General features: G+C 43.1%; 1 protein-coding gene and 1 pseudogene across 3 annotated transcripts in view; one reads left to right on the forward strand and one right to left on the reverse strand.

Annotated features, from left to right (window-relative positions):
* ELMO1 (engulfment and cell motility 1) overlaps positions 1-20,413 on the reverse strand; it is a 512,699-nt gene that overhangs the window by 441,036 nt on the left and 51,250 nt on the right. The gene's annotated exons all lie outside the window — the stretch shown is intronic.
* Positions 8,603-8,847, forward strand: LOC118519750 (small ribosomal subunit protein eS21 pseudogene; annotated as a pseudogene).

Consider the following 20,413-nt stretch of genomic DNA (forward strand, 5'->3'; position numbering starts at 1 on the left):
GAAGTATCTTTAAACCTTCTTATATATATTTAAAGTAGCTACATCTCAACAAACTGCATGATGCAGAAGAATCTATGATCTGCTAGAGAATGAATCTTTTCTTTTCCAAAGAAGGAAGGAGCATGTTTTCTACTGAGGTCGAGTTAAATAACCTTCCCGTCTGAAAAGCACAGAATAAATGCAGTCTCTTCCTGGTTCTCTTCATCACTGGCGTGTTTCTTATTCCTTGCCTGAAATTCCCTTCTCTCACCCACCCCTTTGCATTTACTCATCACTCCCTAGATGAGTTGATGGCTTGTCATGTGATTATTTAGCAACTCCAGGGGGTGATGGGGTTGGTGGGGCGGAGGTTCAGACAGAGAGAAATGAGAAAGCAACAGAGATGGAGGCTCAGAAATACCTTCTTTCCATGTCCCCCTTACTAAAACTAATGAAAATGATTGTCAAAACGAAAATCCTGAAATGACTTCATTTGCTACAAATACTTGCTAGTAATTACCACTTAGTCATTATCTTGACCTTTTGCAGTGAGTATAGGATGAACACTGGCTCTGCTCAGTTTGTTTGTTATTTAAAAAAAAAAAAGCAATGAGCTTCTAGTTCTAAAACTCACTGATTTATTATAATTTAGTCCTGTCCCCGCATTTTAAAAATAAGGAAGCTAACAAGAAAAGTGACTGAGGCCACAAACATAGCATCGTGTGATTAAGACCATCATCTCTGAGATCACGATCACTAACTGACTCTATCCCTAAGCAGCAGGGTGACTCTGGGCAAATCCCATAATCCTCAGTGTTTCCTCGGTTAACTGTGGGTAGTCCTGCTCCCTCACAGGATTGCTGTGATTACACATGTCAAGCGCTTCCATGAGACCTGGGCACATAATAAGAGTTCAGTGTGTCACCACTGTTTTTATGTCCTAGAATCACAAAGCCAGGAAGGTCCAAGATAGAATTTTCCAAAGATTTCTCTTTTTATCCACCCCTAACCTATACATCTCATTCTTGAAATGACAGCCATTTAATAACACTTTTTATAACTTTGAGTCAAACTAATAAACTTTTCTCTCCTCCCCAGGGCTAACTGAAACATATGTAATTGTATTTCAAACTAATAAAAATGCAGTAATTCAATAAATAACGGCCACTCTCCCTTCTGCCAATCCCTTCAGTCTAGTTTACATATTTAATGGGTATTTTCAGCTGTGTTTCTAGATAAATCCCTCACTCATCAAGGGATCTGGCAGTTGGCGCCTCTCCTCAGCGCTCTTTTTTCGTAATTATCTTCCTTTTTCCAACCTGGCATTGAGCAGAAGAGAGTGGTAATCACGAGATATCATCTGCCCAGTCAGCCAGGCTCTTAATGATGGCAAATGTAGCCACAGCCAGCCCCCCTCTCCTCTTCTGATCTCACCCTCAGGGCTGAGAAATAGTCGCCGTGTGCCGTGACACCTAAGGGAAAGATCACCTGAAAGACCCGCACCTAAAGTCCTGCCCCACCATGGGCTTTGCAAGTCAGCGCCTCACGTCACAGCAAGAGAATCAGCTGTAAAACTGAAGATGGCACTAGGGGAGGTCTGTTGTGGGAAGGGCACCCTTACCCCAAAGCCAAAAGCAAACAATCTAACAAAACCAATATGCAAAAGTGGTAGTTTAATAAATTTAGACTTTTGTGGTAAATCCCTCTGTTGAGTAGTATGCTTCATCTTTCCATTACAAGAAGTCTAAGGCTTATTTGTTCATGGTGCTATTTTAATTTAAGCAGTGCTTTTCTTTTAAACAACTCGACACGTTATCATAAACGCTTAATGGCTATGCAAACAATTTTTACTCACTTTAAGCCAACACAACTACTGATAGAAGCTCAAAGTGTAAATAGAATCAATCCATGATTCCCAGTTCTCCCCTTTCCTTGCTGCTTTAGAAGCCTCACTCAGAGGTCAACCAAGCCTCCCTCATGTTTAAGGCACTAACAAAGCAAGAGCATCCAATCGACGAGAAAATAAAACATTATTTGTTACTTAATAGTTCTAAAAAATACAAGGTCATCATCACTAGAAAATGTGCACTGCTTTGGATTTCCTGACACTTACTTTATGATTTTCATTTTAATTACATATGGGGTGTGAGCCCCATGGGTGAAGTTCCCAAGGAGCTAATCTGGCCCTAGTCCAGCTTCGGCCAGCTTTTCCCAAGAGCTCTAGTTTATTATACCCTGAGATCACATTTAAAATATTTAACACCAGCACGGGGTCCAAAATGACCAATCATAAGGGATGCTGGCCATGACCAGTATACCAGTGAGTCCTGGCTGAAGGCCAGCGCGTTGGACACCCAAGAAGCCCAGGAAGGAAAGGGGAGGTGGCGGCAGAAAATGTGATGTTATGCAACCATTTGTGTCTGAATTTATCAGCAGCCAGTTCCCAGTTCTCCACGTTGTCCAAGAGCTTATTAATACATTTTTGGAAGTCTTGCAAAAAGCTGAATATACTATATCAGAGGCATCCTTACCACTTGCCAGATAAAGGGAACATTAGTTAATCATTTTTTTTAAAAATATAGAACTTCTACAAAGTAATTTTTGGTTCTTTGTTCCTATCTCCCTGATTCCTCTAATGTTTCCTCTCCTTGGAAGCAAAGCAGTACTCAAAAGCACACACAATCACATCTTAACAGGTTACTCCTTTCTCGGCTAAAAACTTGGTAACTGAAAAAGAGAAGCCTTCCTGTGTTTAGGAACCAGATAAACAGATATCAAATGTTTCCTAGCCAAAAAACACTGATTCATGCAGCTCGAGAGGAAAGGGCTGAAGCAGTTAGCAAACATTTAGGATTATACCTTTGCTCAAAGCCCTGACCTCATGTTCACTGTTTTTTAAGCATTTTTCATTCAACCAAAATCAAAAAAGTTGCAAGAAATCTGTGAACTTGTAATTCACAGCATCTCTTACTTACCCATTAGTTAAAAATCTCTGTATCCACAGGATGTGGCAGGTCTTACAAGTTTCAAAAAAGGGAAACTGCCAGACCAAGTGTCTGTCTTTTGGTGGACAAAGATAAAGCACTAGAAGCGGTTCTTCCTTCAGGGATGAGTCAACATAGCGGCCTCACACAGTTATGCAAATGAAGGGTGAACTAGTACCACTGAGGGGGAGGAGGAGTGACCTTTTGTGACCTGAGCAGGGTTGCCCCTTCCAATACTCCTTGATAGGCAGAGTAGATCAATGAAGAGAAGGTGGATACATTTGCATAAGGATAGAGGAACTATCCTCTACCCACCAGAAAGAAGGGATCCAGAATCCCTCTCTTAGGACATTCGATTTAATTAGACTCTGATGGGTTGGGTTTGTCCTGACAGAAAAGGAAACCTAGAGTCTGAAGGGATTAATTAACAGTCCACCAAAGTGGTATTAAAATTACTTTAAACTGAAAACATCAGAACAATCAGCAGCCACAGAAAGAAAATTATCTAAACTTAAGCAGAGGGGCGCCTGGGTGGCTCAGTCGTTAAGCGTCTGCCTTCGGCTCAGGTCATGATCCCAGGGTCCTGGGATCGAGCCCCACATCGGGCTCCCTGCTCCGCGGGAAGCCTGCTTCTCTCTCTCCCATTCCCCCTGCTTGTGTTCCCTCTCTCGCTGTGTCTCTCTCTGTCAAATAAATAAATAAAATCTTAAAAAAAAAAAAAAATAAACTTAAGCAGAGACTCCAGAAAATACATCTCCCACTGACACCGACTCCCCCACTCCCCCCCACCCCTGACTTGAGGGAGAAGACTGACCCTTAGCACCAAGAAGTATGAATTCAGCTGTTTATTAGCATCAAAAAGCCCAACAGAACTTTCCATACTTTCCCACGGGAGCTCTAAACACCTCTTTTTCAGTAAGTTGGTACATAAACCTTTACCTTTGACTATTCAGCAAGTTACCCAATACTGAGTACTCCGGCGTGCACAGGTAAATAAACCTTCCCTTTTGCCTGTTAATCTGTCTGTTGTCAGTTAAATGGCAGGATCCAGACCTTTTAAAGCTAAGTGGGTAGAGGAAAGGTTTCCTCCCAACAGATCCTAAAGACAGGAGAAGTCAGAAGTATAACCCAAGTTCACAAACAGGGTCTGGAGAAAGCCCCCACCAAACCAGGCATGCTGGCCTGGGGAGCCTGCCTTGGAGCAGGAGCTCAGCTCGGGGTGTGCACTGAAGAGCCACACCCTTGGAAGGCCAATGTCTGAGCGCTCGGGGGGGGGGGGGGGGGGTGCTTGTGTGGGTGCCCGGACCAGATACCAGAGGCAGCCCCTAGTTCTGTCTCTCCTGGGCAGCCTGAAGCAGATCTAAAACCTGGACCAGGACTGCTCCTTTGTGGACAGTGGCAGAGCCGAAGAGATGGGGCGTTAACTGACTTCCAATTAATAGGTGCAAAAGAACGCTCAGAAAATTGATATGGACAATGAAAGAATAGTAACCAGATGTGGACGCCAATAGGCACAAACCCACAGAGATAAAGAGAGGGGGAGAAAAAAAACAAGCATCATTTTAAAAATTGCTATTACCAGGAATAAAAAGGGGGGGGGGGGGACTAAAATTTACAGATGGACTTTTATGTAAATACACTTACATCTAACTTGCTAAATTCTTGACTCTGCTCACCATGATGTTTCTCCTTCAACATTTCTCTTTTCAGAAAATGGACCTCTATTCACACAATCTGAGAATCACTCCCGATAGCTTTTTTTTTTCTCATTCCATACATTCATATTCATCATCAAGACCAACAGATCTGACCTCCTAAATAGGTCAAACAGTCTCTCCCAGTCTTCTTCCACCTCCACTTTCACCATCACTTCTGCTGGGACCGTTGCAGTAGCTTCCTGACAGGTCCCTTGCATTCCCTTGCTCCTCCCCCTCCACACCCAATTCCACACACTACAAAGAACTTTTATACTGTCTTATCACCTCCCTTCTTAGAATTTCTCAGTGGATTCCCATTGGTCCTAGAATCCTTAACAGGACCTTATCTTGCTTCATTCTCTCTTTGTTCATTACTTTTCAGCCACTAAGGTCTTCATAGAAAGGGTCAGGCTCTATCCTACCTCATGCTCTACCTGGAAAGTAAGAGATAGTCCATAAATATTTGCTGAATGCTACTGAAATTAGCTATTTTAAGCTCCATATTACCTACAATAGGATGACTATATGACCCAGTTTGCTTGACAGTCCTTATTTAGACCCAATGAACCAGCAAACTATTTGATAAATTCTCACTTTCACTCTGGGCTGTATGATGAGTAAGATACAGGGTCACCCTGCCTATAAGGAAGCTGAAATTCAGAGAGATCAAATAAAGAGTCAGTTCTCTCTATTTGCAGTAGTTATGCTCTATAAAGTCAATGGGAACACTGAATTAGCAAATGCTGAACTATTGCTCCTAGGGGAAATACAGGGTTAGGTTCCTGTGAGCCACTGGCCACATTTTTGTCAGCCAAACAATACACGATTTTGTTTTATGTGTGCTTCTCTTTAAAGACATCTTATTTAATACAGCTTGTTGATTCACTAGCCTTGAACTAATAGCAGCTGTACTGTAACGTCTGCCTGACAAGCTTATCCTACACACACATTTTCTCTTAAGCAGAGCACAACCTTTTGCATTTAGGAGCACTAGACAGTACGCTATCACTACACTTGGAACTAATTTAAAGGGTGAAATCACAAAGCATAAAAATGTGAAAAACATGGCAATGAACGGACCATGAAAGCACACTTGTTTACAGCAGGAGAGCTGAAACAAGAAGGCAAGAGTGTTGTCTTGTTCGACCTCAGTGGGCAATGTGTTCACTGGGCAGCTCGAAATTTCAGTTTGCTGCACGTCTGTGAATGACTGCAAAAGCACTCTAAGCACTGATGTAGAGTTATAAATAAATACTCATGAGTAGGTGAATTCACAAATATGAAATCCGCAAATAGTGATGATCGATGGGAGCTTATTTAAGGCTATATAGCTGCTGTAGAATGAGGACAGACCCCAGAAAACATCCGACTTCATAGCCTCTGTCCAGTCATTAGATCAGTAGTAAGAGGAAAAGAACTGCTCTTTCAAAAACAGTACCATTACTCTAGGTAGATTGGCCATAATGATTAAACTGCTGGATTGCCAGTTTATCGAAGTTCCGGTAATTAGTGCAGAGTGAAAGAGGCAAAACTCTTCTTCATGAAGTGGGCAAAAGTCTGTATAAAAGTACTCAGTAATCTACAACTCCGAACCACTGAAGATTTAAATGGCAGGAAACTAGCTACTACTTCTTAAGTGACAATTCACAAGGGAACCCCAAGTTACTTATAATAACAGTGGGAGATTTCTCAATCCACATAGGCTCTAAGATTAACAAAAATATGAATTTATGTGATTACAAATGTTTTTAAGAGTCAAAGCTTGAACCATCTACAGACCAATGTCCAGGTACATTTACATGTAGAACATGAGAAATCAAGTACTCTTGCCTCTTTCTAGTCTTCAGGGGTGGACAGAATCTTTGACAAGTTTCCAGTACTTGATCACTCTCACTATTCAGGAAGTCCTCTCTGTAGTGAATTTCTCACGTCTTAGTAAATTTTTATGTCCTCCTCTAAAACACATTCAAAACAAGGAGATCAATCTGCAGGTTTATGAGCAGTATGACTAAAATATTTTAAATTACACATTAGTTTTCCATTCAAGAATTTAAGACTATTTAAGGCTATTTAAGAATTAAGCATAAGAAAAATACTTCCCACTGGTCCACTTTATTCTAACTGGCTCTCTTGGCATGTCAAGACTCACACTGCTTTATTGATACAAGATGATGTTTGAAATGTTTTTAGCTAGTTGATAAAATATTAAAGGCAATCTCAGAAACACTTGCCTTACATTAAAAAAAAAAAAGAAGTCTTCTTCCTACCATTTACTAGTTTGGGGGTGGGGTTGAAATTTGGCAGAAAATAAACTCTTAAACTCAACTTAGAGTTCATAATTTGAAATAAATTAAGACTTACCAAAAAATTCCAATAGGAATATGAAATGTACTCTTTGCCCAGATTCTCCCGATACTAACATTTTATCACAGTAGCTTTATCTTTTTTTCTTGTATTATTTCTGAACAGTGAAGGAGTTCAGAGTATGCCACCCCCAAAACCTGCTGCTCTAGCATAAGGATTATTGTGAGCAAAAGGCAATTTTTAAAAGAGCAGACACAGGATGAGCTTTCTGCCCTCTGCCAATCTGCCTGAAAACAGAACATAAATTCCCCCATAAAGGTGTCCCCTGCTTCCCAAACCAGAACGAGGACAACCTTATCACATAAGATGAGATGGCACCGAGATGCACCTGCACAAACAAGCCTTACTAAATTAACCCTGATTTCCAGTAGTTGCCCCACATATTCACCTTCCCATAGTTGCTACCCTTGAAAGCCTAAAACTTTTTTCCTTTGTCTTTATCACTTCTCTGAAACTTATTGTTTCTTTTAAGATGCTATATAAGCCCAAGTTCCAACCATCCCTTTGAGTTACCCATCACTGAGTTTCTCCCATGTATATGCACACTGCTCGTGTTAATAAACTTCTCTTTGTTTTTCTCTCATTATTCCATCTTTTGTCAGTCTAATGTGCAGGGCCCCAGCTGGAGAACCTGGAAGAACAGAGGGAAAAGAGCTTTTCCTCCTCCAGTACAATCTATGAGAAAGTTGCAAATGTGATGCTCCTTTATCCTTAAATACTTCAATCTGTAGTTCTGGAAATCAAGAACATTCACTTACATAATCACAGCACAATTATCAAAATCAGGAAGTTAAAATTGATACAATACTATTATAAAATCTACAGGCCTTATTCAAATTTCACTGATTGTCACAATGATGTCCTTTATCATAAAAGAACAGAGTTTGTTTCCCTGGTCCCGGAGCTAATTCAGGATCACTGACAGCACTTACAGTTCTAAGAATTTCTTTGGTCTCTTTCAATCTAGGATAGTTCTCCAGTCTTTCTTTTTCTTTTGTGACCTTGACATTTTTGAAAAGTAAGGTAAAATCTACAAAAGTTATTTTGTAGAATCTCCCTCTACTTGGATCTGTCTAATGTCTCCTTGCAAGGAGATTCTGGTAATGGATTTTTGGCAGAAATATGACAGGAGTGGTGTCATACCTCATATCAGAAGGCACATGCAGTTGGTTTGTCCCATTGATGAGGGTGTCAACGTTAAGTACTTGGTTACGATAGTATCTGCCCAGTGAGTTCATGAATTCTTACTTGTCATTTATGTTACAGGGCATCTGACACAAAAATTTTAAAACACTTCACAAATAAGTCTACTTACATAGTTTCAATGGCTTGTATTTTTAGTTATATTTTCAGAGTTTTCACTTGAGGGCTCATCTTTATTTTCTACCTATTTATTCCTTTTATTACCAAGTATAATGTTTCTAGTACTTTCCCTTTTTAACTTATAAGGTGTTACAGGAAAAGTGTCTAATCAAGACTATTTTAGGCAACATTACAAATGATGCTAGTTTTGGCTGCCAGGGGGATGCAGCGCCTCCATTCTGCACTCACAGTGATGGGAGCAAGTACTCCCTCGACATGCAGAAGGATGCTGGTGAATTCATGGACCTCCACAGAAATACTCTGCCAGCAACCGCATCATCGGCACCAAGGACCACATGGCCATCCAGATGAACGTGGCCAACGCTGAAAAGGGGGCAGGCACGTTCAACAGCCAATTTAAAACCTATGCTACCTGTGGGGTCATTTGCAGGATGGGTGAGTCAGATAACTCCATCCTCCAACTGGCCAAGGCCAATGGCATGGTTTCAAAGAACTTCTGACTGGAGAGGATCACAGATGTGGGATATTTGTTATAAATAAATAATAACCTTCTAAATAAATAAATAAATAAAAGTAAGCTGGTTTTTGGTAAATTTTCAAATATATAGGTAGGGTGGGGTTTTCTGGGGTTCTTCTATATTTTATTTATGGTTTGTATAGAATATGTTGCTTAGACAATCCATGGAATGCCAATACCTATTTTGGTCATACAAACTGAAAACAAATGCACGTGAATCATATGCCAATATGCACACTGTCTCAGTACTTTTGGGCTGTTGTAACAAAGAACCATAGACTGGGTGGCTTCTATAAGCAACATAAATTTTTTTCTCACAGTCTGGAAACTGAAAGTCCAAGATCATGCTGCCAGCATTGTTGGATTCTGGTGAGACCCTCTTCCTGGCTACAGACTGCCTACTTCTCCTTTTCATCAACACATGGCAGAAAGAAAAAGTGAGCTCTGCCTCTTCTTCTAAGAGCACATACCCCATTCATGAGGGCAAAGTCCTCTCACATAACCACCTCCCAAAGGCCCCACACCTCCAAATGCCATCACACTGGGGATTAGATTTCCAACATACGAATTTCAGAGGGACACAACCATTTAGTCCATAAAGCACATTTAATTACTTACACTCAAAAAGTTTAATGAAGTGATACAGATGCAAATAAAAGCACCAGTCATTAGAAAAGATACAACATTTATAAACAAGAATGATGAAAATAATTAGATTGCAGGAAAATGAAATTCTCCATTTGTCAGAAAAACACTAAATTCTAGATCTACTCAAAAGCCTGCCTCAGAAATTTGACCTCAACAAATTACTTCTTTTACTGTAATCTGTAATAAAACTAGCAAGGATTGCACACAAAAAAAAAGACAAGAATGCAAATGAACACAAATTTGTTTGAACTTCTGGTCTTGTTGAAATAACACTGCAGATATCATATTGAAAAATATACAGAATTATTTGACAAGGTGTAAAAAGTATACATTCTATACTTCATTTTAAAGTTCTAAGCATAGCCAACACTGCCTAGGAATTGGCTTAATATTTTTCCAGCAGCAAATGCATAAACTTCCTTGGACAGTGCCTGAAAATCTACCCCTTAGCTGGCCTCATTGGGACTCTGGGATCCTTGGCCCACAGTAGTCAATTCTCCAGAATAATCCATTTAAGACATAGATCAGATCATGTCACTCCTGTGCCCAAAACCTTGCATCCTATCCCACTTAGAAAACATTCCAAGCTGTATTTATAGTCTGTCGGCCTCTACGGTCTGGCCGGCACCCCACTCAGCACTTCTTTCCCTGCCCCTCTCCAGGACAGCTACACTGTCCCTGCTGTTCTCCAGCACACCAAGCACAGGGCTTCTCCTCTGCCTAGAACATTCCCCCCCCCCCACCACCACCACCAAATTCCCCTGTTGCTTGTTCCCTCTCTTTACTCAGGTTCTAATGTTGCCTCCTTGGGGAAGCCTGCCTTGATCCCTAAGCAAAACAGTGTCCTGTCCTTCCCCACCTGCCTCCCATACATTATTTTCTTATTGGTGCTCCTCAAAGTCTGACATCATTTCAGGCATTTGTTTACTTGTTTATGTTCTGGATTCTTCACTAGAAAAGAAGCTTCAAGTGAGCATGAGTGTTTGGTTCACCACCATATCCCATCTAGAAGAGACCCTGGCACACCTGACACCTAAAACATGTGTTGAATGAAGCAGTGAATGAGTGCTTCGATTTCCACGTGACAAAATGCCTGCACACACACACACACACACACACATACATGCACAGAGAATATGGAGGGTGGTAACTCTGTTCCTTGCATCAGAATGGCCTATAGAGCTCTGAAACACCACAAGCCAGGTCCAACCCTTGGAGATCTGGATTCAGCAAGCATTCGCAGGCTGAATTCTGACTCAGAGCCAGGAGCCAGAAGTCTCTTACAAGAGGCTGAGCTACCTATTAACTGAAGATCAAGTCTCCTCTTTAATTGGAGGACTCCTGGGCAGTGTTTCAGATGCTGTGCTTTTTAGCTGCCCACTCTTGGCTACGAATGACCACCTATAAAAGCAGTGCCTGCAGCCCACGTGGTATGGGCCACAGTGACCTCATCCTCGGCCTGGAGCCCACTTCCTTAAGGAATAAACATACTTTCTTAACCAATGTTTTTTATTTGTGACGAGAGGGTGTGCACACTGAGAATGCAGGTTTCCTTTGTTTTGGAAGCCAACTGAATGCGCAGGTGGCTGGGGAGGGAGGGAGGGAGGGAGGGAGGAATAAGAAAGAGTAATCAAGGTTTGGATAAAGGGCATAAAGTTGCAGGGACAAACTGTTCTTGCCTGGGAGACTCACTGAGAAGAGAATCACAGGGTCTCCTGATAGGTTTTCCAATAGTTTTTAATGCTTATCTTCCCGCCCTGGACTCACTGCATCTCATTGAACCCTCTCATTTAGTTACAGACTAAACGTCCATGTTCCCATAATCCCTATGTTGAAACCTAATTCGCAGTGTGACGGTATTTGGAGGTAGGGGTCTTTGGAAGGTGATTAGGTCATGAGAGTGGAGCCCTCATGAATGGGATTAGTGCCCTTATAAAAGAGACCCCAGAGAGCTCCCTTGGCCCCTCCACCCTGGGAGGACACAGCAAGATGAACCAGGAAATGAGCTCTCACCAGACACCAAATGGGCAGACGCCTTGATCTTAGACTTCCCAGGCTCCAGACGGTGAGAAATAAATTTGTGTTGTTGAAAAGCCACCCAATCTGTCACACTCTGTTACAGCAGGCTGAGCTAAGATGCCTCGCAACAGCCTTACCGGGCAGTCATTATAATCCCTACTGTAAATGAGGAAGCCACAGTACAGAGCCACTAAGGGACTCTCACACAGTCACCATAGGTAAGTGGAAGATCCAGGGCTCAAACCCAGCTCTTTGGCTTCAACGAAGGCTCCACCATGCCCTGCTGAACTATGGCTGGTGCCTCTATCTCCCAGCCCCCCACCCCCCAACATACACTCAGCTCAGCCCTTGATTCCTTCAACAATTCCTAACCCTGCATGCACATTAGAATCACCTAGAGAACTTCCAAAGGAAATTCTTGGACCCTACTCCCAGAGAGTCTAATTAATTAGGTAGGGTCTAGGCATTAGCATTTTTTTAAGCTTCCTAGATAATTCCTCTGTACAACCAGAGTTAGAAACCACTGTTCCAGGTCAGTGGGAAGAAAGGCCAGGCCCTAGTGGAAGTATCACAAACGGCATATACAAAGAAGGAACCCCCAGTTCAGAAGAGGTCAGAGAGTAGCTTGGCTAAGAAGCTTCTAGAACTAGGGATGTAGTTCTAGCCCATCCTGAAAAGAAGCCTGAGGTACTGAGCTCAAGTCTAGAATGGCAAATGTTTGCTAGGTCTGCCATAACAAAGCACCACAAACGGAGTGACTGAGCCAACAAAAATATGCTGTGTCACAGTTCAGGCGCTAGAAGTCTGAGATTAAGGTGTGGGCAGAGCCATGCTCCCTCTGAAGGTACTCAGGAAAGACCTATCCCAGACCTGCCTCCTAGCTTTCAGGAGTCCCGTGACTTGTGACAACATAGCTCCATCTTCACATGGCAGTGCCCCTCACGTGTGTCTATGTCCCAACCCCCTTCATTAAGGGCCCCAGTCATAATGGATTAGGGCTTACCCTACTCAGTATGACCTCATCTTAACTAACTACATCTATTAGGACCTTACTGCCAAATAATGTCACATGCTGAGGTCCTGGGGGCTAGGGGAAGACTCCAGCATATCTTTTCTGGGAGGGACACAAATAAACCCAGGACAGGCAGGTAGAGCCAAACGCTGAGGCAGTGTTCCCCAAGGATGCACTTAGGAACATATTCCTGTGCCAGAGATCCACTTCACTCAGTGTCCTGACAATTTACAATGGGCACGTATACATGTTTGAGGCCCAGAAAAGTCCTTCAGGAAAGCCATCTGTCAGCTTTGTTTATCCAAATCTATTTGACCATAAAGCCCTTTCCACCTCGCATCTCTTAACCACCTATGGAACACAATTCAGGAAACACCACAACCGTCTAAGTGTGGAGGAGCCATGATGAATTAAAGCCTCATGTGAGGGTGAAAGTGCCCAGCACCCAGGAGTGGACCATCTGATATGGAGGCAGTGGGTCTCTCCTTGAGAAAACACCCACAGAAACTAGAAACAAAGGGTAAATGATCATGAACCACATTTTTTTTTACAGTATTGTAATAAATAATCCTGAGTCTTATTCCACAGTCTATGTGGCCAATTTTTTATAATATGGTGATTCATCTCACAGAGTGCCATTTCAGCCCTCTGGGAAGTTGAGCTTGGGGTACAGGGATATTGTAATTTGGGGTAGGACATGTTGTAGCCGGAGAAACCAAATGTCATCCTGGCTCCCCATCGATATTGAGCCGCTGCCTAGAACTACATGAAAGTTGGAGAAAGTGACTTGGGCCTTCTTTACCTCCCTCCCCCATCAGAAATCCACTCAGAACATGACACAGAACCTCATTTACAGAGGAGACCAAATAAAATACAACCGCCACCTGCTCAACACAAAATACATCCTGGATTGAGGCAAAAACTTTGGAAAAGGCAACCTTTAAAGGGCACACAAAATAATCCAACACACAGTGTGGCTTCTAAAAATAAAACCATGTAATTTACATATTTTTGAAGCAAGATTTTGCTCAAACAGTTCCTTGAACATAGGGAACCATGGGCCATTTCAAAACTGAAAGGCTTACGTTTTTCAGGTTTTCGCTTTTGAGCAAACTAGACTTTCTAAACTTTTAATTCAAAAAAGAAATTACAATGCACACCAAAGCAGTACTTTCCACAGCAGCAAATTAGAGAGGGCTAATTTGCAGGCACAGTCGTGCCCTGTTATCTGTACCTTGTCACTTTAATTTAGCACAACCAAAACCTCGCCATTCCTTTTATTTTTTACTTGTCCACATAGAATTTCAGCCTTCATGCTGGGTTTCAAAGAGTCCAAAATAAAACCAGCCCACATTAAGCAAAACAGCCACATAAGACCTTTCCTTTATGTGTGGAGAAAAGGACTTTCAAAGTTCAGAAGGAGGATTTTTTTTTTTTTTTAAAGCACTAAGTAGTCTTGGTAATGTTTTTAAAGATCTATTTTAAAACGTTGAGATTTTTTTCCTCCATTGTGCTGCCTGCATGTGGACAGACCGGTGGATTTCCTCTAACAGAAGCAACAAAGTTGTTACTTGAAACCCGGACATTTCAATCCCTTGCTGAAACATCTCTCGAAGAGCTACAAGTTGTCAAACTAGAAGACACACTTTCCATCCTCCTGCCCCGTGGAGCACTAACAGGCAAGGATAACAGCCTGGGCTCAGGGGACATGCTGGTCCCCAGATCCTCAGTGTCCTGCTCTTACAACAGCGAATCTAGCCATCCTTCAAGCATAGGAAATAGACTGTCAAGAGTGGCAGAACCGAACGCTACCACGTCCACCTATGGGTGTGCATAAAGCATGAAATACAAGTGTCCCCCAAAACCCTTCATTCACTCTCTGTCACATGCTACCCTCATTAGGAAGAGCTGCTCTTGGAAACAATTAATTACTGCCAACAGAAATACCTGGCGTCCACAGCCTTGTAGGTATCCCTCAGCTTCCCAAATCTCCTAGCTGTCCCCATCCTACCTGACTCTCTTACCTCTTGAAAGGCAGAGCGGATTCCCCAGCATTTTCACCTTGCAAGGAGCAAAAAGCCTTAAGTGTATGTCACCTGGGCTCTCATTCTGTAAATCATTTGGTTAGAAATATTAGTAACTGGGGACGGCTTTGTATCGGCCCTCACAGTGGCAAGTTGTAAAAATGCACCACAGACAGGGAAATGCAGACTCTTCGGAAACTCAAGTGGTAATTGGAATTCAGAGCTAGGGCCCCGCCATAAATCTGTACTCCACAGCTGTCACTGGGAGTAAAAGTCTGCCTCTTGACGGAGCAGAGCCCCGAAGCCCATTCCAGGGAGCGTCTCCTTGCACAGCGGTCAGCCTCACCACTTGCAAGAAGAGGGATCAGTTTCACCGCCAGCCCATGCCCCCTCGCCCAGGGGAACGCCTGGCAGAGCTGGAAAGGGCAGAACTCTTTCCAGCAAACAGGAAATCTGACTGACAGAGGCACAGCTTACGAGGGTACCCCGAGGATCACATTTCTTGTTACAGCCTGCCTTTATTTTATTATTATTCTCTGACTCCCAGATGCGAAGAGGCCCAGAGATGGAATGAAAGTGAATGTTATAGGTCCCTCAGCAGACCACAGGCCCTGCCTGCTTTGAATAGCATGTTTCAGGTGATTCTATTTCTAATCCTTTCTCTGGCCCACAGAGTTTGATACTCATCACAGCCCCTGACCCGGTTAAAAAAAAAAAAAAAAAAATCAAACAGATGGCAAAGACTAGTGCCAGAATTCATGCGGGGCTTTCAGTTTTGCTTTGTTTGCAAATGGAAACCAAGTCTGCTCCTTGAGCCTTGCAGACACTCACCACGCCACCCTCCAGTCTCTTGTGTCTGTCCACCAGGTGCTAAGCACTCTTCATGAGGTAGCATTTTCACATGAGAGGACGATGTGGTTGCAGACATCTGCCACGGATCACAGATGGCCACGCCAGGGCTGAGCAGCCGACCTGGTGACCATGTAGATGCTGCTTCCCCATCCCCAACTGAACCTAGGGTTCAATTTCCCACAGTATGGAAACCCCAAATCAGGCATGTTCCGGTTATCATTTCTAAAGGCATTTGTGTGAAGGGCCTTATCACGGCATGGGCAAAGGAGAAAACAAAATATAAAATTACACTAAATTGAGGACCCTCGTGTTAGACGAGTGTGAGCCAATCCATATATGTATATGCTCTTCCTCTGCATAAATCACAACAACCTTCTAACCATCCTCTGAAGAAGAACATGGGGCTCATGCCTGAAAGCACCCAGCCCTTTGCCACTCACACCAGACCCTTTTTGGCTGGTCTCTAATTCATGAGCCATACAGAACCACTGCTTCTTTCTGTGGGCTGACTTGCATTTCAGATTTCAGGCAACTCTTCAAAAACTGGCTCTGGCCCTCAGGAGCCTCAAGGTTTGGGCAACCTCGTGCGATACCCATCCGGAGATAAATGGCTTTTACATACGGAGCCATTTGGAACCTTAAGTTCCAGTGCTAAGTACCCAGGGGTCTTAAAGTGCCCTGGCAGAGACGTGACCACCTGTGTGAGAAGGAACTGCAAACACTCCAGAGAAGGGGGGATAAGAGGCTGAGGAGTCTCACACTTGAGAGAGCACTACTCGGCTGTAGAAAGAGAGCTCTCATCCCCACACACAAAGAACAACCAGCCCCACATGGACTGTGCCCCAAAAAGTGAATACCTTTGGTTCATAATGGAGGGGCACACTGTTCTCAAAAGGGAAAAGTATCTAGTTTGGCCAAATGTCTGAAAGAAAGTCCGCAACCTAGGGAAGTTAAAGAACTCTAAAGATAACAAGATATTCCAAGAAGGTAAGCCTTTTTTTTTTTTTTTTTAAGTCTTTCCTTCCTTCTACGTGGCTCCAGACTTTAAAAAAACAAACAGCAAAAGGGAAGTTGCTATTCTAGAGTGCAGCCTCTCTCTAGCCCAAGTTCCCACATGGCCAGCAGTGGCAAGGGGGAGACCTCTACAGAACTCGAATAAAGCAGTCTATGCCTCTGAGAGTGAACATATAAAATCAACCCAGGAGTTAACACAGAATCATAGAGAGGCAAAGGCATTTAAGAGTCTACAACCCGGCTGAGGCTATTACCATATCTAAAGCGAGAACACAGCAGTCAGACACAGAGAGGTGGCTGACCATGAAAGTAGACAAAAAGTGGAGTCTGGGAAGCCACCCCAGCACTACCCAAGGGAGTACAAGCCCCGCCACAGATTCACACCTCCACGTCCCATTGCCAAGTATGAGGCTCTGGTGCAGGATGGAGGAATCAGGCTCCCCTCACAGGATGCCTCCGGGCCCTGATCCCACTGGCCAGCTCTTCTCATTGTGATTCCTCATTTCTCACACTCTCTCCTGATTACCACCAAGCTTCCCTTGAAGTCTGCTATACAAAGGAAATCTGCTCGTCAAACAGTGCCATTTGGTTACATTTCTCACAGTAAATCATCATCAAATTGGTATATTGCTCCCCAGTCGCTAGAAACCTGCCAATTGCACCTACCCCTGGGAGGTAGCTTTGCTCTCCTCGAGCTGACAGTCTGTCTTTTGAGCCTGTTTTCAGGTAAGACAACCTGCTGAGGGCTGGTCGTGGGGGAGACAATGACAGGATGCAGGCTGGCTCTCAGCCATGCCCCTCAACTTTACCACCTCTTCACTTCCAGTTCAGCTCAAAGAAAACCAAGGCCCTCTTCTGCACAATTCCATCACCACAAGCACACCAACCAAGAGTCACATCTCATGAGGTCACCCTGTCCATGGGGACAAGTCCAAGTTTGTTTATTGACTTTTTTTCTTTAAAAAATGTCTCATTGGGGGGAGCCTGGGTGGTTCATTCAGTTAAGTGTCCAACTCTTGATTTCGGCTCAGGTCATGATCTCAGGGTGGTGGGATCCAGCCCCGCCTCAGGCTCCTCATTCAGCCAGGAGTCTGCTGGAGATTCTCTCCCTCTGCCCCTCCCCCTCCACACCCTGTGCGTATGCTTCTCTCTCTCTCAAATAAATCTTTAAAAAATTTATTTTGAAGCACTCTCAAATTTACAAAAAAATAAAATTGCAACTATAGTACAAAGAACCTTCTTTCTTTCTTAACCACTTGAAAGTAACCTGCCAACCCCAAGCTCCACCACTCACTGATACTTTAGTGTGCATTTCCTACAGCAATAACATTCTCCTCCATAACCATAACACAACCATCAACATCAGGAAATTAACATGTAATACATGTTAACATTTGCTCTTTGGACCCCATTCAAATTTCACCAAATGTCCCCAAAATGTACTTTATAGCACAAGGATCTGGTTCAGAATCACAAAGTGCTTTTAGTTGTTATGTCTTTTTGGTCTCCTTCACCCTAAAACACCTCCGTAGGTCTTTCCTTGATTTTTCTGACCTTGACAGTTTTTAAAATTACAGGCTGTTTATTTTATATAAAGTCCTTCAGTTTGGCTTTGTCTGATGCTTCCTGTGATTAGAGTCAGGTTACAAGTTTTTGGCAGGAAAATCACGGAAAAGTGAAGCTGCATCCTTTTCCTTGTATGTTACCAGGTGGTGCCTGATTTTGATTTGTCCCATTGCTGGTGACGTTTATTTATTTTTTTTCCAAGCTTGGGTTTGTTTTTTGGGTTTGTGTGTGTGTGTGTGTGTGTGTGTGTGTGTGTGTGTGTTTTGGGTTTTTTTTTTTCTGGTGGTCAAATCCCCACATGTCCATGAAGACTGCCTGCCCACCCCAAAGTCAGGCTGACCAAGGGAAGGCTTAGGCCTATCTTGGTCTGTACCCTTCTGCTCCAGTGCACCCGCCTCCTCCTTGGAGGGAACTGTAGTGATAGTAATGACAGCTGATTTATACAGATACATTTATATAAAAAGATGGGATAAAGTAGAAGAAAAGAAAGATGACAGGCTTTTTGCCTTAGATCCTTCTCACATAAATTCTCCAGAGCTAAACAGAGATTAGTTGCATTAAGTTTTTTCATGCAAGAAAGGCCCATTTCACTCATTCATTCATTCAAGCCACAAACGTTTCTGGGGAGCTGCTCCCTGTTAAGCACAGGGACACCGACACATATGGGATGCTGCCTTGCCCCCAGAGGACAGCATGGTCTCTTATAGAAATGTTATAAATAAACAGCTACCGTGCAGTGTTGAGTAGGCGATGCTTGACCCAGTGCAGGCTGAGAGGGAAGCAGTCCAGTCAACATAATCTGCACGTTCTGCCTGAAAGCAAATGTAAACAGATTCCAGATCAGACTGGCGCAAAGGTGAACTCCAGGAGAGGGGAGATTGGAGAACGAGGAGGATGGTGGGGCCGGGGTGGGGCGGATACTGGGGCAGAAAGGCTTTGGATGCTCAGCAACAGTCTGTAAGCCCTCGGGAACCTGAAGTGTTTGAAGCCAACTGGCAAGATCATACGGGTGTTTTTACAACAATGAGAGGAACCCATTTACAGAGGGGAAGAAACGGAACAGAGAGAAGGACACATTAGGAGACAACTGAAGTCATCTTCAGACCAGAGGCTGAGGAGGGTTCATCCAGGACAGGAGCGGTGCAGAAGAGACGGGCCAGATTCTTTAGAAGCACAGGATGCAATATCCACAGGATTTTGCAGAGTGTGAGAAGTGGAGGAGAGAAAAGTATCAGGAGTGCCCAGAGGGCTTCTGGATTAAATGGATGGGAGTGGAGGGGGGGGTACCCGTAATCAGGATCCAGAATATAACAACAGTAGGTGCTGCTGATTCAGCACTTCCAGACACATAACCAATTTCCCAACCTCTAATCTGGGATCCCAGGGAAGTTACACTCAAGATGGTCAGTAGAGTATTTCAAGGACAGAGTTCGCTGCTACGGATGGATACCAGGCGTGCTGAGTTACAGCCCTAGCACTTTAATTATATTTGAGTTCCTAACGTTACCTGCTGCAGTGATTTCTGTGGGCATAGCTGTGAGTAGTTTTACAGGAAGAGAGAGAGAAAGAGAGGTTTTAAGATTTGTTCATCCTTGCCTCTTTCTCTACCACCTACCACTTATGTCTCCCTAATCCTTTCCAGTGATTTTGGACTTGAAGCAGCATATCGTTGACTTAATTTCATAGCACGCCCCTCATCTATTTATTTTTAAGTAAAGTGAATTATAACCAATTTTGTTTTGAGAACTGAAAACACCCCACAGGGTTAAAAAGCTAAGCTTTGGAACCGTACGTTTCCATAGTGAAAGATGAAAACCCAATGTCTGCCCAGGGTCTAGAAGCAATCACAGTTCTGCTCCTCTCCCAAAATTTTGTTTGTTTTGTGAATGTAAAGCAAGCACCTCTGCTACTTCTTGGTTGAAACCACTTCTCTCTATATATCCGAGAAGTAAATATTCAAGTCTGAGGCAGGACATAAGGACTTTCCAAGTACAATCCATCCAATTCCACAATTGCATATACATTCCGCATACTTTCATTTTTACCCGTGGGGAGGAAAAACACAATATCATAGTTGTTTCATAAGTGATCTCAAACTTTTTCCTTCACCTATTTCTTCCATTTATTTATCCATATTCTTTTGACCACTGTATTAGGTCATACTTTGTCATTGCTCTTCTCGGTGAGAAGCATGTGACTCCTCAGAGTAACATGGTGAAGTTGATCTTGATTCATATAAACCTGGGCTCACTTGGTGTCTCTACATTACCCCCACCTGAACACTCTTGAGCCTGTTTCTTCCTAAGTACAGTTAGAGACAATGATAAGCTCACCTAAGATTTATATGAAGATTAAGTTGCATTATGCATATGACAAGGATTCTCTCGACCAAATTTTAGTCAGGCTCCTGAGTC

Source organism: Halichoerus grypus, chromosome 12, assembly GCF_964656455.1.
Source record: "Halichoerus grypus chromosome 12, mHalGry1.hap1.1, whole genome shotgun sequence".
NCBI classification, from domain to species: domain Eukaryota; kingdom Metazoa; phylum Chordata; class Mammalia; order Carnivora; family Phocidae; genus Halichoerus; species Halichoerus grypus.